The sequence below is a fragment of the Callithrix jacchus genome, chromosome 3 (genome assembly GCF_049354715.1).
Source record: "Callithrix jacchus isolate 240 chromosome 3, calJac240_pri, whole genome shotgun sequence".
NCBI lineage: Eukaryota > Metazoa > Chordata > Mammalia > Primates > Cebidae > Callithrix > Callithrix jacchus.
The window spans coordinates 105,485,880-105,502,169 of record NC_133504.1 but is presented as its reverse complement, the minus strand read 5'-3'; positions in this window follow the sequence as shown (position 1 = coordinate 105,502,169).

Genomic DNA, 16,290 nt, shown 5'->3' with positions numbered 1-16,290 from the left:
AAAGGTGCCTTAACATTTTTAATGGCTATGTATATATGATGCGTTATAATTAAGACCATCTTGGTCTATATGATTTTCTATTATTTGCCATTACAAACAACACTAAATATCTGTTAAGCTTATTTCCACATATTTAAGAATGTCAGTTGTCAATTGAGATAGTTCTCATTTATTAAGGATATTTATCTAATTTAATATATTTTTGAATATTTTTTACCAGATTGTCTTTTGTCTTTTTGGTTGATTTTGTTTTCATTGCTTTTGTAGTTTGTTTTATTTAACGTACTCAAGTGGTAAGTCCTTTTTATTCCTGTCAGTCAATATTTTCTGTAATATTCAACTTTGGAAAACTGTTAATATCTTTCTCAATTAAGATTTTTGAAATGTTTATTACATATAGAGTTTCAGTAATATTCTTTCATTTAAAAAATTATTTAAATATTGTCTATGCAAATTAAATTTATTGTTTAGTATTAATTGAAATTCTAAGTCTCCATGTATTAACAAAAGCATTTACTATTTTAAATTATCACGCTGGTTTCAAATGCAGCTTTGAGCAAATGTTGTATGTGTGTATATATGTTTGAGTTCACATAAATATGTGTCCTTTCAAATTGCTATGTTCTATATATTTTTTTTTCTTTTTGTGCTAATTTTATACCACTTATTTATTATGCTTTTAAAAAATTGATAAATATATATAAACACACTCCACCTCATTAACATTCTTTTTCTTTTCGAGATGGAGTCTCCCTCTGTCACCCACGCTGGAGTGTAGTGGTGCGATCTAGGCTCACTGCAACATCTACTTCCTGGGTTCAAGCAAGTCTCCTCCTTCAGCCTCCCAAGGAGCTGTGACTATAGGCACATGCCACCATGCCTGTCTAATTTTTTTATATTTTAGTAGAGATGGGGTTTCAGCATTTGCCCAGGCTGGTCTCGAACTCCTGAGTACAGGCAATCTGCCAGCCTCGGCTTCCCAAAGTGGTAGGATTACAGGCAAAAGCCACTGCACCCAGTCTAGTATTCATTTTCAACTTTGTCCTCACTACATTCTTGTGTTTATAGTAAACATTTAAATTTAAAAAGATTTTTTAGCTATTATATTTGAGAACATTGATATTTTTACAGCATTTTTAATGTATCTTTCCATTTCCTCAAGTTCTCAGTATTCTTTATGTTTTTCTTCATTTAGAGATTTAAGTTAATTTAATTTTTTCCTATGATGTCTTTTAAAATTTCCTTCTTAGAACTTATTGTTATTATATAGAAAACTATAAATTGTGAACACATGAAATTGTTTCACATCTATCAGGAGTCTGAATCCAGAGTCAAATTTGTGATAACTATGACAAATACATTACACTGCCTTTCCTCACTCTTAGGTGACATTGCAGACCAGCTTCCTCTAACAGGGAAATCTTAATCAAAACAAAGATCTGTTTTCACTACAGTTTCAACTCAAATATAGAAACAAAATAACCAAAACTTTAAACCTAAACACATTTTGATTTTGAGCAAATTATCTGACCTTTCCATGCTTCAGACTCTTCCTTCATCTGGAAAAGAAATTAAGAAAAGTGCTAAACTCTTACTTTATTTTGTTGCAAGGATTAAAAGGATCATAAAGCAAAGCACATACATTTAAATGTCAATAATTGTTAATTTTGACATTGATATTATTAATGACATTGATATTAACATTGTTAAGAAAGTCAGAGGTCATTTATATCGTCTATTCAATTGTCTATTTGAATTTATTAAAACTTTTAATTTCAGGAGACAGAAACCTAAGGCTCATGACCTCCACTCCAAAAGCCATATGGAATGGGGATCAATAGCTTTCGTAAGATGCTCATCAATTATGTACAGAAGACAATGAACATAAAACAAGTTGGTAGTTTTTTATGGGGTCAGGGGGACAGAGTCTCACTCTGTTGTCAGGCTGGAGTGCAGTGGCATGAACTCAGCTCACTGCAACCTCCGCCTTCCCAGTTCAGGCGATTCTCTTGCTTCAGCCTCCAGAGTATCTGCGATTACAGGTTCCTGGCACCAAGCCCAGCTAATTTTTTGTATTTTTAATAGAGATGGGGTTTCACCATATTGGTCAAGATGGTCTTGATGTCTTGACTTCGTGATCCACCTGCCTCATCCCCCAAAAGTGCTGGGATTAGAGGTGTGAGCCACTGTGCCTTGCCACAGGTTGGTAACTTTTATTGGAACAATATCTTATTCATTTTCAAAATTATATATAAATAAAAATATATACATAATTGTATGTAAATGTAAAATCATGTATTATATAAATAAAAACTTATTTCAGATTTTTATCTTTTACAACTTTCTACTTTTCTTGTTATACAAGGTGCTTTTTCTCTAATCTATTTTAATATTTTAAATTATTTTGTGATTAAAGGTATTTAAAACTACGATTTGAATTTTTTGAATACAGCTATTATGGCAACTCATATGTTTAGATATGAAGAGTTCTTAATACAATTATCACCATAATAAGCTGAAATTGTAGTTATTAATTTTCATTTTGAAGGAAGAAATGTTTAGAAACCTAACTTTAAAAAATTTTTTTGAGTCATTTAAAAAGTAATCGGCTATTATTTCAAATGTTATTGAATTTCCATCAGAAATTTTGTCTACAATATTAGTCCCTGGAAATATATTGAGGTATCGAGGCATTCTCAATTATTACCCAATGTTCCATCTACAAATATATATTTAGCATTTTTAAAAATATATTTTCTAATGTAAAAACGTTTAAAATTTCAAATTAGTTCAGAGTTCTAGTTATTCTGTTACCTTTCTGAGAATCATTTGAATTTGAGCCTTGCAAGCTTGTGACAATTAAAACAAACTTCCTTATCTTTCTCTTCTCTCTTTGTAAGAAGGTTCTTTTGATATGATAATATCTGCTTTAAATGGCCACTCACCAGCCTACACAGAAAACAGTCATTACAAATTGCATTACCTCCACATCATGACCATTAAAACTCTAACCTTCTTATACTATGTGTAAAAGATAATAATAGCTATAGGTTTTCTGTCTTAAGAATTGTCAGTCTTTATGTTAATCTTTACATGTGTTCTTTCTAACACTCTGAAATCAATATTTTATAGTCAACATTTTACAAATGGGATAAGCACTCTTATAAGTATTAAGTTATAATATGTGCTAATTCCATACTATTAATAAGTTTGCTTATACTCATCCTCAGTTTGGCAACACAATTTGTGACTCCGAAACAGAACAAAAATACATAGTACCTGTAGCTATGTAAAATTGAAACTAGAAAATGTGAAGTAGATAAGCTGCCTTAAAAAATGTAGTTGATATCTGGACTAAGCAATTTTAGTATTAATTCTTTAAGTTTTTATCACTGTAAAAACATATAAATCTAAAATAATAAAACCAGTGGTGAACAATTCAGCCTTCTGCTTTAGTTTAACAAATCTTCAGTAACACTTCTTCTTTCTTAAAATGATAATTTTCCTATTGGTGGTTTTTGAGTAATTACTATAAATGACTTAATATTACATGATTCAATAGTTTTATGATTTTATGACAATATTTTGAGTAGTTAGGAAGTCATAGATAGTAATTAATCAACCAATATGACACCTAAGGACTTTAAACAGATATTGGCATTCTAAAGCTGACTATCCAGAAATTAAATAATAATTGTCTATCTTACTGTCTTTATACAACTACATATATTTTTTGCTTATGTCTCTGCTTTCTCTCCTTCCCTCTCATTTATCTTTTTCTATCATCAGTTCTTTCTCTTTTATTCTTCCCTATAGAGTCCTAAGAAAATGAAGATGATTAAACTGGGATGTATTTACTGAGTAAATTGTTATATATCTCATCATTTATTTTTAAAAATAGGTGAGAGGAAGGAAGTTGATATTTCCTTTTATAAAGAGGGCCCAAGAAAGAGTTATAATTAGATGTCATTTTCTGTAAATCACTGATTCTCTACAATCTCTATTAAGGAATAAGTAATTAATATTCTGGTTGCTATGCCAGCCCTTTCTGCATTTAAGTCCATTTTGATGCAAATCCTTCCAAACTCAGCTAAATTTTAGCGAAGTATTTTTCTGCTCTCCAAAATTCTTAGTTGTTTTTCCTGCGCTATATAGTTAAGAACCATATTTTCCCCATTGTATTAATTGAATTATTCTCCCTTCTCTGCAGATACTTTGCAGCTTGACATAGGTAACAGTTGACAAGAAGCACAGCATATAAAAGTCTTTTATTCAAGTTGAGTTATTGTTACACTTGCTTCTTTGTTTCAAGACCTCCATGATTCCAGGTTTGCTCCTCCCCTTTTTCTGTATCGTTAAACAATACCTCTCCCTGTAAAAATTGTTTACAGTTACTCTCAGTAGGTATTCTAATAATTTTTAATACTAAAGTTTACTGCCTGGAGACATTGTTTCACAGGTAACAAAATACAACCTAAGTTCCCATTGTTATGTGAAAAACATTGCTTTTTATTGTCCTTATCTTTTTTCCTGGAATGCACTACAAATTTCCTTTATGTGATATCATTATAGAGCAGTTTCTTTGATGCAGTTGACTGAATAAAATAAAAATCTTTTATATTTAAAGATAGCTTTTGCCTAAATTCAACGAAGGCAGTATTTGTTTATTAAATAATGCTTAAGATATTTTAATTAAAATATTTTAATATAATATGCTTCTATGTTTTGTGTAATTACAACTGCATCAATCATTTCAAGAATCATAGTAAAATATTAAAATTATAGAACTATAGTTTCATAATATAGAATATAGTATATTAAAACCCTTTTCCAATATGCTTTTTAAAGTATGCCTTTATTGGAATGCCATTTATGTGTCAAGAAATTCTGCCTTTTAGAAATGATTTTATATTCATTACCAAAGCTTAATCTAGACATACTGGGAAACCTATCTAAATGCTATTTAAATTTAATAATTGATTGCATAACATTATTAGAATAATAATTGATTGGATAAGTTTATTAGGTATATCCCTAAAAATCAAGGTCAAAATATATTAGATAATTTTTCAAAATTTAATTTTTATTACTATTTTTTGTAATTAAATTTTTTGGTATCAGGTAATGTATCAATTTTTTTTATTCTTTTTTTTTTTTAATTGCATTTTAGGTTTTGGGGTAATGTGCAGAACATGCTAGACAGTTGCATAGGTACACACATGGCAGTGTGTTTTGCTGCCTTCCTCCCCTTCACCCACATTTGGCATTTCTCCCCAGGTATCCCTCCCCAGCTCCCCCCGCCATTGTCCCTCCCCTATTCCCCCCAATAGGACCCAGTGTTTAGTACTCCCTTCCCTGTGTCCATGTGTTCTCATTTTTCATCACCCGCATATGAGTGAGAATATGTGGTTTTTCATTTTCTGTTCTTATGTCAGTTTGCTGAGAATGATGTTCTCCAGATTCATCCATGTCCCTACAAACAGCACGAACTCATCATTTTTGATTGCTGCATAATATTCCATGGTGTATATGTGCCACATTTTCCCAGTCCAGTCTATCATCGATGGGCATTTGGGTTGGTTCCAGGTCTTTGCTATTGTAAACAGTGCTGCAATGAACATTCGTGTGCATGTGTCCTTATAGTAGAACGATTTATAGTCCCTTGGATATATAACCAGTAATGGGATTGCTGGGTCAATTGGAATTTCTATTTCTAAGGCCTTGAGGAATTGCCACACTGTCTTCCACAATGGTTGAACTAATTTACACTCCCACCAACAGTGTACAAGTGTTCCTATTTCTCCACATCCTCTCCAGCATCTGTTGTCTCCAGATTTTTTTAATGATCGCCATTCTAACTGGCGTGAAATGGTATCTCAATGTGGTTTTGATTTGCATCTCTCTAATGACCAGTGACGATAACCTTTTTTTCATATGTTTGTAGGCCTCATGTATGACTTCTTTTGTAAAGTGTCTGTTCATATCCTTTGCCCAATTTTGAATGGGCTTGTTTGTTTTTTTCCTGTAAATCTGTTTGAGTTCTTTGTAAATTCTGGATATCAGCCCTTTGTCAGATGGGTAAACTGCAAAAATGTTTTCCCATTCTGTTGGTTGCCGATTCACTCTAGTGACTGTTTCTCCTGCCGTGCAGAAGCTGTGGAGTTTGATTAGGTCCCATTTGTCTATTTTGGCTTTTGTTGCCAATGCTTTTGGTGTTTTGGTCATGAAGTTTTTGCCTACTCCTATGTCCTGAATGGTTTTGCCTAGATTTTCTTCTAGGGTTTTTATGGTGCCAGGTCTTATGTTTAAGTCTTTAATCCATCCAGAGTTAATTTTAGTGTAAGGTGTCAGGAAGGGGTTCAGTTTCTGCTTTCTGCACATGGCTAGCCAGTTTTCCCAACACCATTTATTAAACAGGGAATCCTTTCCCCATTGCTTGTTTTTGTCAGGTTTATCCAAGATTGTATGGTAGTAGATATGTTGTGTTGCCTCCGGTGCCTGTGTTCTGTTCCATTGGTCTATATCTCTGCTTTGGTACCAGTACCATGCTATTTTGATTACTGTATCCTTGTAGTATAGTTTGAAATCTGGTAGTGTGATGCCCCCCACTGTGTTCTTTTTGCTTAGAATTGACTTGGCTATGCGGGCTCTCTTTTGGTTCCATATGAAGTTCATGGTGTTTTTTTCCAGTTCTGTGAAGAAGGTCATTGGTAGCTTGATGGGGATAGCATTGATTCTGTAAATTACTTTGGGCAGTATAGCCATTTTCACGATATCACTTCTTCCTAACCATGAACATGGAATGTTTCTCCATCTGTTTGTGTCCTCTCTTATTTTGTTGAGCAGTGGTTTCTAGTTTTCCTTAAAAAGGTCCCTTACTTTCCTTGTGAGTTGTATTTCTAGGTATTTTATTCTTTTTGTAGCAATTGTGAATGGCAGTTTGTTCTTGATTTGGCTCTCTTTAGGTCTGTTATTGGTGTATAGGAATGCTTGTGATTTTTGCACATTGATTTTATATCCTGAGACTTTGCTGAAGTTGCTTATCAGTTTTAGGAGTTTTTGGGCTGAGGCAATGGGGTCTTCTAGGTATACTATCATGTCGTCTGCAAATAGTATATGATGTATATCTAGCATAAAGCTGTGAGTCTTATTTTTTGCTACTATGATAGACTCTATTATCTGTGGGACATCCTCATGGGCTACTATACAGATAAGTTTAATTTCAGATCAAGTGTAATAACTCTTAACTATCTGTAGCTTTTTCTCATAACTGTGGTATAATTCACCATAGTGTGCGGTTATGCATACCCAGTTGAGTTGTCTTAGGATATCTCACAACTTCTTCTAGTATATCCTAAGTATTCAGTTACTTATTCTAAAGCTTTTTTCAGAACAGAGTCTCTGAATAGGTATATTGGAAACTACTTGAAAATTCCCCTATAAAATTAGACAAATTGTATCTATTTGTGGTTTCGTTTGCTGAGGTACAAATTGACAGCGGCAGATGTCTAGGGATTCATTGAGGTGGCAGTGTACCATGGCAGAAATAGATTGCTCATTTGCTTGATGGATGGACATAGAAAAGCAAGCACTGTGTGGAAGATTTCCCTAAAGGTGACTGTTGTTTGTGGCTGTGGGTGTGAATGGAGGAATCTTTGGCTGGCTGAGTGACTTGGCTGCTGAATTGGAAGCAATAACTGCTATGCTGGGCAGAAGATTTAGAGATGCCATGCACTCTCTGCTTCTGCACTTTTAACCAAGAAAGCATTACTGCACCTAGAACAAAATACAAATTTACATTTCTGTAATGACAATATGGCACCTGAAAAATGGTAATTTTTTTATTAAATGCGTAACAATAAATATCTTCATACCATAATAATAGTTTCCTATCCTGCTGTTAAATTTGAAGTTTTGCTTCACCTTGAAGGCTTCCAAGGCATTTTTCCATGAAAGTTCTGCCACAAATCTATGAGAATTATAAGTAACTAAGCTTAAGGAATCAATATTTCTCATGAGGGCTACTTAATGGCCTAGAAATCACAGTATTGGTATCACTCGATTGCTTAGAAGATATAGACTCCATTTGGATTCATATGGACTGATTTTAATATAGATCTGTTTTATCAGTTCCTAGTTACTTAGGAAACTGTGGTAATGTGTGCTTTATACTGCATGCAAGGAGTTATCAGTCTATCAATCCATCTGTCTTTTAAAAATTTGGAACATTAGAAAAAGTAATTCTATCTAATCTTTTCATCAAATTCTAGCCAACTCTTGATTTAGCAGTTTTAGATCTCTTGAAATGAAAAGATTTTCAAGACTTCACTAAATGTACAAAATAATTGATAAAATTTTACTATTTCAAAAATGTTATTATTTCCAAAACTATTTTAAATTTTGTTGTTATTACATACCGTTCCCTTTTCCACTGATGATTTAGTTAATTTACTTCTGCTACCACCCTCTAGAAGTGAATAACTGCTTAACAGATCCCTGAAGCAATTTGTGCACATCTTTTAATACCATATATTTTATTGACTACATGGTCCCTAGCTTTTCTATTATTCAAATATGTACATGCATACATTTTAGGCACTAAAGTACTGATAATTTATAGGTATAATTTTAAGTTAGATCTTATATATGACAATTCCCTGTATGAAAATGGGAAATGCATTGAGTTACAAAATTTAAAGTTAACTTGTTCTAGTCAAACTAGTAATGGAAGTAAAGAATATTTCATTTATATATTTGAGAAATGAGATAATTATGTTTTATATTTTATTAAATAATAGACTAATAAAATCGTGTCCTAGAAAAAGAGATAAAAGAGTATTCTTTTCTTGAAATATGTGCTTTATGAAGGTTTCAGATAAGCTCTTCTTTGCATAGTGATAGATGTTAAGTAAAATGTTTTTAGTATTAGAAAACTAATGCCTTTTTCTTTAGGGTTTCATATATATATTATGATATATGTATATGTATAATATGCATGTATCCTTGTGTATGTATTTCTAATACCTAGAAAATTGGCCAGGTGCATACTTACTGTTTAAACATTTTGCTATCAAATTAAAAATCCTATTGTTAAACTATGATGATAGATGTTTTCACTTTGTGTTTTACTACAAAATATTCTATAGAACTTCAAATTATGCAACTATAATCTAGTGCATGAAATCAGTGTCATCTATATTGACAGAATTATCTCAAGTGTGTAACTCAATTTAAATTAAGGTGAACTGTAAACTGTTGAGTGCTGAGCAAGGTGTCTGTGATATCACTGTATTCCTCAAAATGCACTATACACAATAAGCACATAATAAATATCTTATAAACAGATTGAATTTAGGATGATATTATGCACCTTTGCTTCTACAATGAACCATGTGATAGTATATCTAAAGGGAAAAGTTAAAACAATTAGCCAAATATGCCATAAAAGTAAACTATATATGAATAAGACCCTGCAAGCAGCATGTACACCATTGGTGTAAATATCTAATATGGTTTTGTGTCCCCACCCAAATCTCAGCTTGAATTGCAATCCCTGTGTGTCAGAGTACGGTGGGAGATTTATTTATAGTATCTATATAACATTTAATATATATATATATAATTTTATATTTTATTTAATTTGATTTATTTACATTCAATTTTTAAACTTTATATTTATATATATTGTTTATAATTATGGGAATGGATTCTCCCTTGTTGTTCTTGTGATGCTAAATTCTCATGAGAGCCGATGGTTTTAAAGTGTAGCACCTCCCACCTCAATCTCTTTCTCCTGACCCCATGTAAGATGTATGCCTTGCTTCCTTTTTGCCTTTGCCATTACTCTAAGTTTCCTGAAGCCTCTCAAGTCATGTGGAACTGTAAGTCAATTAAACCTCTTTCTCTCATAAATTACCTAGTCGAAGGTAATGTTTTATACCAGTGTGAAAATAGACTAATTCAGAAAATTGGTACTGGAATTTGGGGGCACTGCTATGAAGATAACTGAAAATGAGGAAGTGACTTTGGAACTGGGTAACAGGCAGAGGTTGGAATAGTTTGGAGGGCTCAGAAGACAGGAAGGTGTGAGAAAGTTTGGAAATCCCTAGGGACTTGTTGAATGATTTTGACCAAAATGCTGATAGTAATATGGACAATGAGGTCCAGGCTGAGGTGGTCTCAAATGGAGGTAAGCAACTTATTGGGAATTGGAGCAAAGGTCACTCTTGATATGCTTTAGCAAAGGAACTAGCAGCATTGTGTCCCTGCCCTAGAGATCTGTGGAAATTTGAACTTGACAGAGATAATTTAAGGTATTTGGCAGAAGAAATTTCTAAGCAGCAAAACATTCAAGATGTGACCTGGCTTTTTCTTAAGGCATACAGTCATAAGCTTTCATAAGTATGCCAACCCAAAAGAGATGGTCTGAAATTGGAACGTATGTTTAAAAGGGAGGAGGAGCATAAAAGTTTAGAAAATGTACAGCCAAACCACGTGGAAGAAAAGAAAAACAGATTTTCTTTTTTAAATTTAATTTAAAGTTCTGGGATGCATATGCAGGATGTGCAGGTTTGCTGCATAGGTAAATGTGTGTGATGGTGGTTTGCTGCATCTATCAATTTGACACCTAGGTATTAAGCCCCATGTGCATTAGCTAGTTTTTTTTTTTTTTTTATGTTCTCCCTGCCCCAACCTGCTACAGGCCCCAGTGTGTGTGTTGTTTCCCTCCTAGTGTCCATGTGTTCTCATTGTTCAGCTCCCAATTATAAGTGAGAATATGCCGTTTCCTTTTCTCTTCCTGTGTTAGTTTGCTGAGAAGAATGGCTTCCAGCTCCAGCTATGTTGCTGCAAAGGACATAATCTCATTCCAGTTTTTTGGTTGCATAGCATTCCATGGTGTATGTGTACCATATTTTCTTTATCCATTGCATCACTGACAGGCAGTGATTCCATGTCTTTGCTATTGTGAATAGTGCTTCAATGAACACAAGCATTCATGTGTTTTTATACTAGAATGCTTTATATTCCATTGGGTATATACCCAGTAATGGGATTGCTGGATCAAATTGTACTTCTGGTTCTAGGTCTTTGAGGAATCACCACACTGTATTCCACAATAGTTGAATTAATTTAAATTCCCACCATCTGTGTAAAAGCATTCATATTTCTCCACAGCCTCATCAGCATATGTTGTTTCTTGACTTTTTAATAATCACCATTCTAACTGGAATGACATGGTATCTCATCATGGTTTTGATTCGCAATTCTCTAATGATCTGTGATGTTGAGCTTTTATTCATATGTTTGCTGGCCATACAAAAGTGTCCTCTTGAGAAGCTTCTGTTCATATTGTTTGCTCACTTCTTAATGGGGTTATTTATTTTTTTCTTGTAAGTTTGTTTAAATTCCTTGTAGATTCTGGATATTAGACCTTTGTCAGATGGATAGATTGAAAAAAATTTTCTCCCATTCTGTACATTGTCTGTTCACTCTGATGATAGTTTCTTTTGCTGTATAGAAGCTATCTAGTTTGATTAGATCCCATTTGTCAATTTTTACTTTTGTTGCAATTGTTTCAGATGTTTTAGTCATTAAAAATCTTTACCTCTCCCTAAGTTTTAAATGGCATTGCCTAGATTTTCTTCTAGAGTTTTTATAGTTTTGGGTTTTACATTTAAGTCTTTAATCCATCTTGAGTTAATTTTTGTATAAGGTGTAAGGAAAGGGTGTAGTTTCAACTTTCTGCATATGGCTAGCCAGTTTTCCCAGCACCATTTATTAAATAGAAAATCCTTTTCTTGTTGCTTATTTTTGTCAGGTTTGTTGAAGATCAGATAGTTGTAGATGTGTAGTCTTATCTCTGAGATCTCTATTCTGTTTCATTGGTTTATGTGTGTGTTTTTATACCAGTGCCATGCTGTTTTGGTTACTGTAGCTTGTACTGTAGTTTGAAGTCAAGTATGATGATGCCACCAGTTTTGTTCCTTTTGGTTAGAATTTTCTTGGCTATTTGGGCTCTTTTTTGTTGCAGAGGAATTTTAAAGTAGTTTTTTCTAATTCTGTGAAGAATGTTAATGATAGTTTAATGGGAATAGCATTGAATCTATAAATTATTTTGGACAGTAAGGCCATTTTCATGATATTTAATCTTCCTATCCATGATTGTGGAATGATTTTTTATTTGTTTGTGTTCTCTCTTATTTCCTTGAGCAATGGTTTGTAGTTCTCTTTGAAGAGGTCCATCACTTCCCTCATTAACTCTATTCCTAGGTATTGCATTCTCTTTGTAGCAATTGTGAATGTGAACTCATTCTTACTTTGCCTCTCTGCTTATTTATTGCTGGTGTATAGGAATGCTTGTAATTTTTGCACATTGATTTTGTATCCTGCGATGTTGCTGAAGTTGCTTGTCAGCTTAAGGACCTTACAGGTTCAGATGATGAGGTTTTCTGTATTTAGAATTATGTCATTTGTAAACAGAGTCAGTTTGACTTCCTCTTTTTCTATTTAAATATGCTTTAGTTATTTCTCCTGCTTAATTGCCCTGGTCAGAACATTTAATACTATGTTGGATAGGAGTGAGAGAGAGCATCCTTGTCTTGTGCTGGTTTTCCAGGGGAATGCTTCCAGCTTTTGCCCATTCAGTATGATATTGGTTGTGGGTATGTTACAAATGGCTTTTATTATTTTGAGGTATGTTTTATCAATACCCAATTTATTGAGAGTTTTTTAAATTAAATTTTATTTTTGAGATGGAGTCTCACTCTGTTACCTAGGCTGGAGTGCAGTAGCATGATCTTGGCTCACTGCAGCCTGCGCCTCCCAGGTTCAATCAATTCTCCTGCCTTAGCCCCCTGAGTAACCGGGATTACAGGCATGTGCCACCACATCCGGCTAAATTTTGTATTTTCAGTAGAGATGGGGTTTCACTATGTTGGTCAGGCTAGTTTTGAACTCCTGACCTCATGATCCACCCACTTCAGCCTGCCACAGTGCTGAGATTGGCCAAGAGCTTTTAACCTCGCCTGGCCAAGAGCTTTTGACATAAAGGATTGTTAAATTTTATTGAAGGCCTTTTCCACATCTCTTGAGATAATCATGTACTCTTTGTCTTTAGTTCTGTTTATGTGTGATGAATTACGTTTTTTGATTGGGATATGTTGAACAAGCTTTGTATTACAGGGATGAAGTCGGCTTAATCATGGTACATAAGCTTTTTGATGTGCTGCTGGATTCAGTTTGCCAGTAATTTACTGAGGATTTTTTCATTAATGTTCATCAGGGATATTGGTGTGAAGTTTTCTTTTTCTATTTTATCTCTGCCAGGTTTTGGTGTCAAGATGATGCTGGTCTCATAAAATGAGTTAGGGATTAGAACTATTCCTCTTTTTCTGTTGTTTGGAATAGTTTTAGAAGAAATGGTACTGGCTCCTCTTTGTATCTCTGGTAGAATTCAACAGTAAATTCATCTAGTCCTGATATTTTTATTGTTGTTCATAGGCTATTTATTATTGCCTTAATTTCAGAACTTGTAATTGGTCTATTCAGGGATTCTACTTCTTTCTGGTTTAATCTTGGGAGGGTGAATATGTGCAGGAATTTATTCATTCTAGGTTTTCTCATTTATTTGCATAGAGGTATTTATAATATTCTCTGATGGTTGTTTGTATTTTTTTGGGTATCAGTGGTGATATCCCCTTTTTCATTTTTATTTTGTATATTTGATTCTTCTCTCTTTTCTTCTTTATAGGTCTAGCTAACAGTCTATCTATTTTGTCAATTTTTTCAAAAAAACGGCTCCTGGATGCATTTTTTTTTTGAACCATGAAAGACTGATTTTGTGGGGAGAAAATAAAGCTACCTGCTGAAGAAATTTGCATAAGAGAAACTGAATGTATATAGTCAACACAATGGGAAAAAATTCTCCAGGTCATTTCAGAGGTCTTCATGGCAGCCCCTCCAATCATAGTCCTAGAGGCCTAGTAGGGAAAAATGGTTTTGTGGGCCAGTACCCACTGCGGTATGCAGCCTTGAGACATGGTACCCTGCATCCCAGGTGCTCCAGCTCCAGCCATGGCTAAAAAGGTCCCAGGTACAGTTTGGGCCATTGCTTCAAAGGGTGCAAGCCCTAAGCCTGTCAGCTTTCATGGGGTGTTGGGCCTGCAGGTTGCCAGAAGACAAGAGGTGAGCTTTGGGAGCTTCTGCCTAGATTTCAGAGGATATATCGAAATGTCTGGATGCAGAAGTCTGCTGCAGAAGCAGAACCCTAAGGAAGAATCTCTACTACGGCAACGGAGAGGGGAAATGTGGGACTGGAACCCTCACACAGAGATTCCAGTTGGGCACTGCATAGTAGAGCTGTAAGAAGAGGGCCACTGTCTTTCAGACTCCAGAATGGTGCATCCACTGACAGTTTGCACTGTGTGCCTGGAAAAGCTGCTGGTACTCAACATCAGCCAGTGAAAGAAAATGAGGAGGCTGTACCCTGCAGAGCCACATGGGTAGAGCTGCCTAAGCCTATGAGAGCTCACTTTTTGCATCAGCATGCCTTGAATGTTAGACATGGAGTCAAAGGAGATCATTTCCAGAATTTAAGATTTAATGATTGCTCCACTGGGTTTGGACTTGCATGGGACCTGTGGCCCCTTTGTTTTGGTCAATTTCTCCCAATTAGACTGGGAACATTTCCACAATTCCTTTATCCACATTGTATATAAGAAGTAAATGACTTGTTTTTTATTTTACAGGCTCTCATAGGTGGAAGGGACTTGTGTTTTCTCAGATGAGACTTTGGACTTGGACTTTCAAATTAATGCTGAAATGAGTTAAGACTTTGGGGACCATTGGAAAGGCATAATTGGTTTTGAAATATGAAAAGGACAGGAGATTTGGGAGGGGTGAAGGGTGGAATAATATGGGTTGGCTCTGTGTCCCCACCCAAATCTCATCTCTAATTGTAATCCCCATGTGTCAGAGGATGGGCTTGCTAGGAGATTGTTGAATGATTTCTCATGAGAGCTGATGGTTTTAAAATTAGTCACTTACCCCCTCACTCACTCTCTCTCCTGCCACTATGTGAGATGTGCCTTGCTTCCCCTGCACCTCTGCCATGATTGTAAGTTTCCTCAAGTTTTTACAACTATAGCAATGTAGAACTGAGTCAATTAAACCTCTTTCTTTTATAAATTACCCATTCTCAAGTAATTCTTTATACCAGTGAAATGCTAAATGAAAACAGACAAATACAATATCTCATACAGGAAATAGAGGCAGAGCTCTCTGCTGCAATCACTTTTCCCAAAGCAGGAATAAGTCCGCATCCATTCAGACTGAAGAGTCAGGTCTGCCATGTACTAGCTATTGTTCCAAATGTTTATTCTCTACTTCTCTTGATCTTGGTGAATTATTGCATAGCATTAATATGAGTTGATTAATTATTTTAAAAAGGAGACATTCTGAAGGAAGTCAAAAATCTTCCCAGATGCAACTGTATAAACTTTCTGATACATAACTTTAAAGCTAGTGATGTTCCCCTGCATTATTTCTCAAATGCATGTAGAAGGACAGAGAATGAATCAGAGTAAATCTTTTCAATTAAATCTTTTAATCACAGCCGGACTCAGGTCTATGAGTGATAGAAGGCCAATTCCAATTAGTACCTAAAGCAGATTTTTCCAAAATCTGTTCTGCAAACTTACTTGTGAAGGAGAGTCATTTAAGGGAAATAATTTACTATATTTTCACCATTAAGAGACAGAGAGAGTATCTCATGTCTGGGCCAAATATTTGCTTTGAGAGTTTGGTAACTTGCCACCCCATAAGGTAGGAAAAGTTGTCTCTGCCAAGAAATGGTCACAGCATTATGTTACAAACCACTAATTGGAAAGAGGCTAGAATCAATGGAAGTTTGGCCTTAGGGCTAAGTCTTATTCTCATCCTTCATAGTAATATAATTCAACTGTGCCAGTATTTATTTAGCTCTGTATGACATTAAACATAGATTTTGGACAACTTTCATCTTTAGACATGGTAAGAAGGGGCAGTCAAATAAACGTTTAGACTGACTAATATGTTTGACAGACTCAGAGACTTCATAGTCAGCAGGGGAGTTTCTCTGCCAAAAATCAAATGAATCAAAGAACTTGCCAAGGAACCAGCTAGCAGGGAGGGGGTTTTGTGGACAGCTGCCATACAGCCCAAGTCTACTCCTAGAAAATTTGTTCAAGAGCTTGGCATCTGGATGTTAGCCTGCCAGCTGCCAAGTGTGTGGCCACAGCTGTTAGTTTGGAG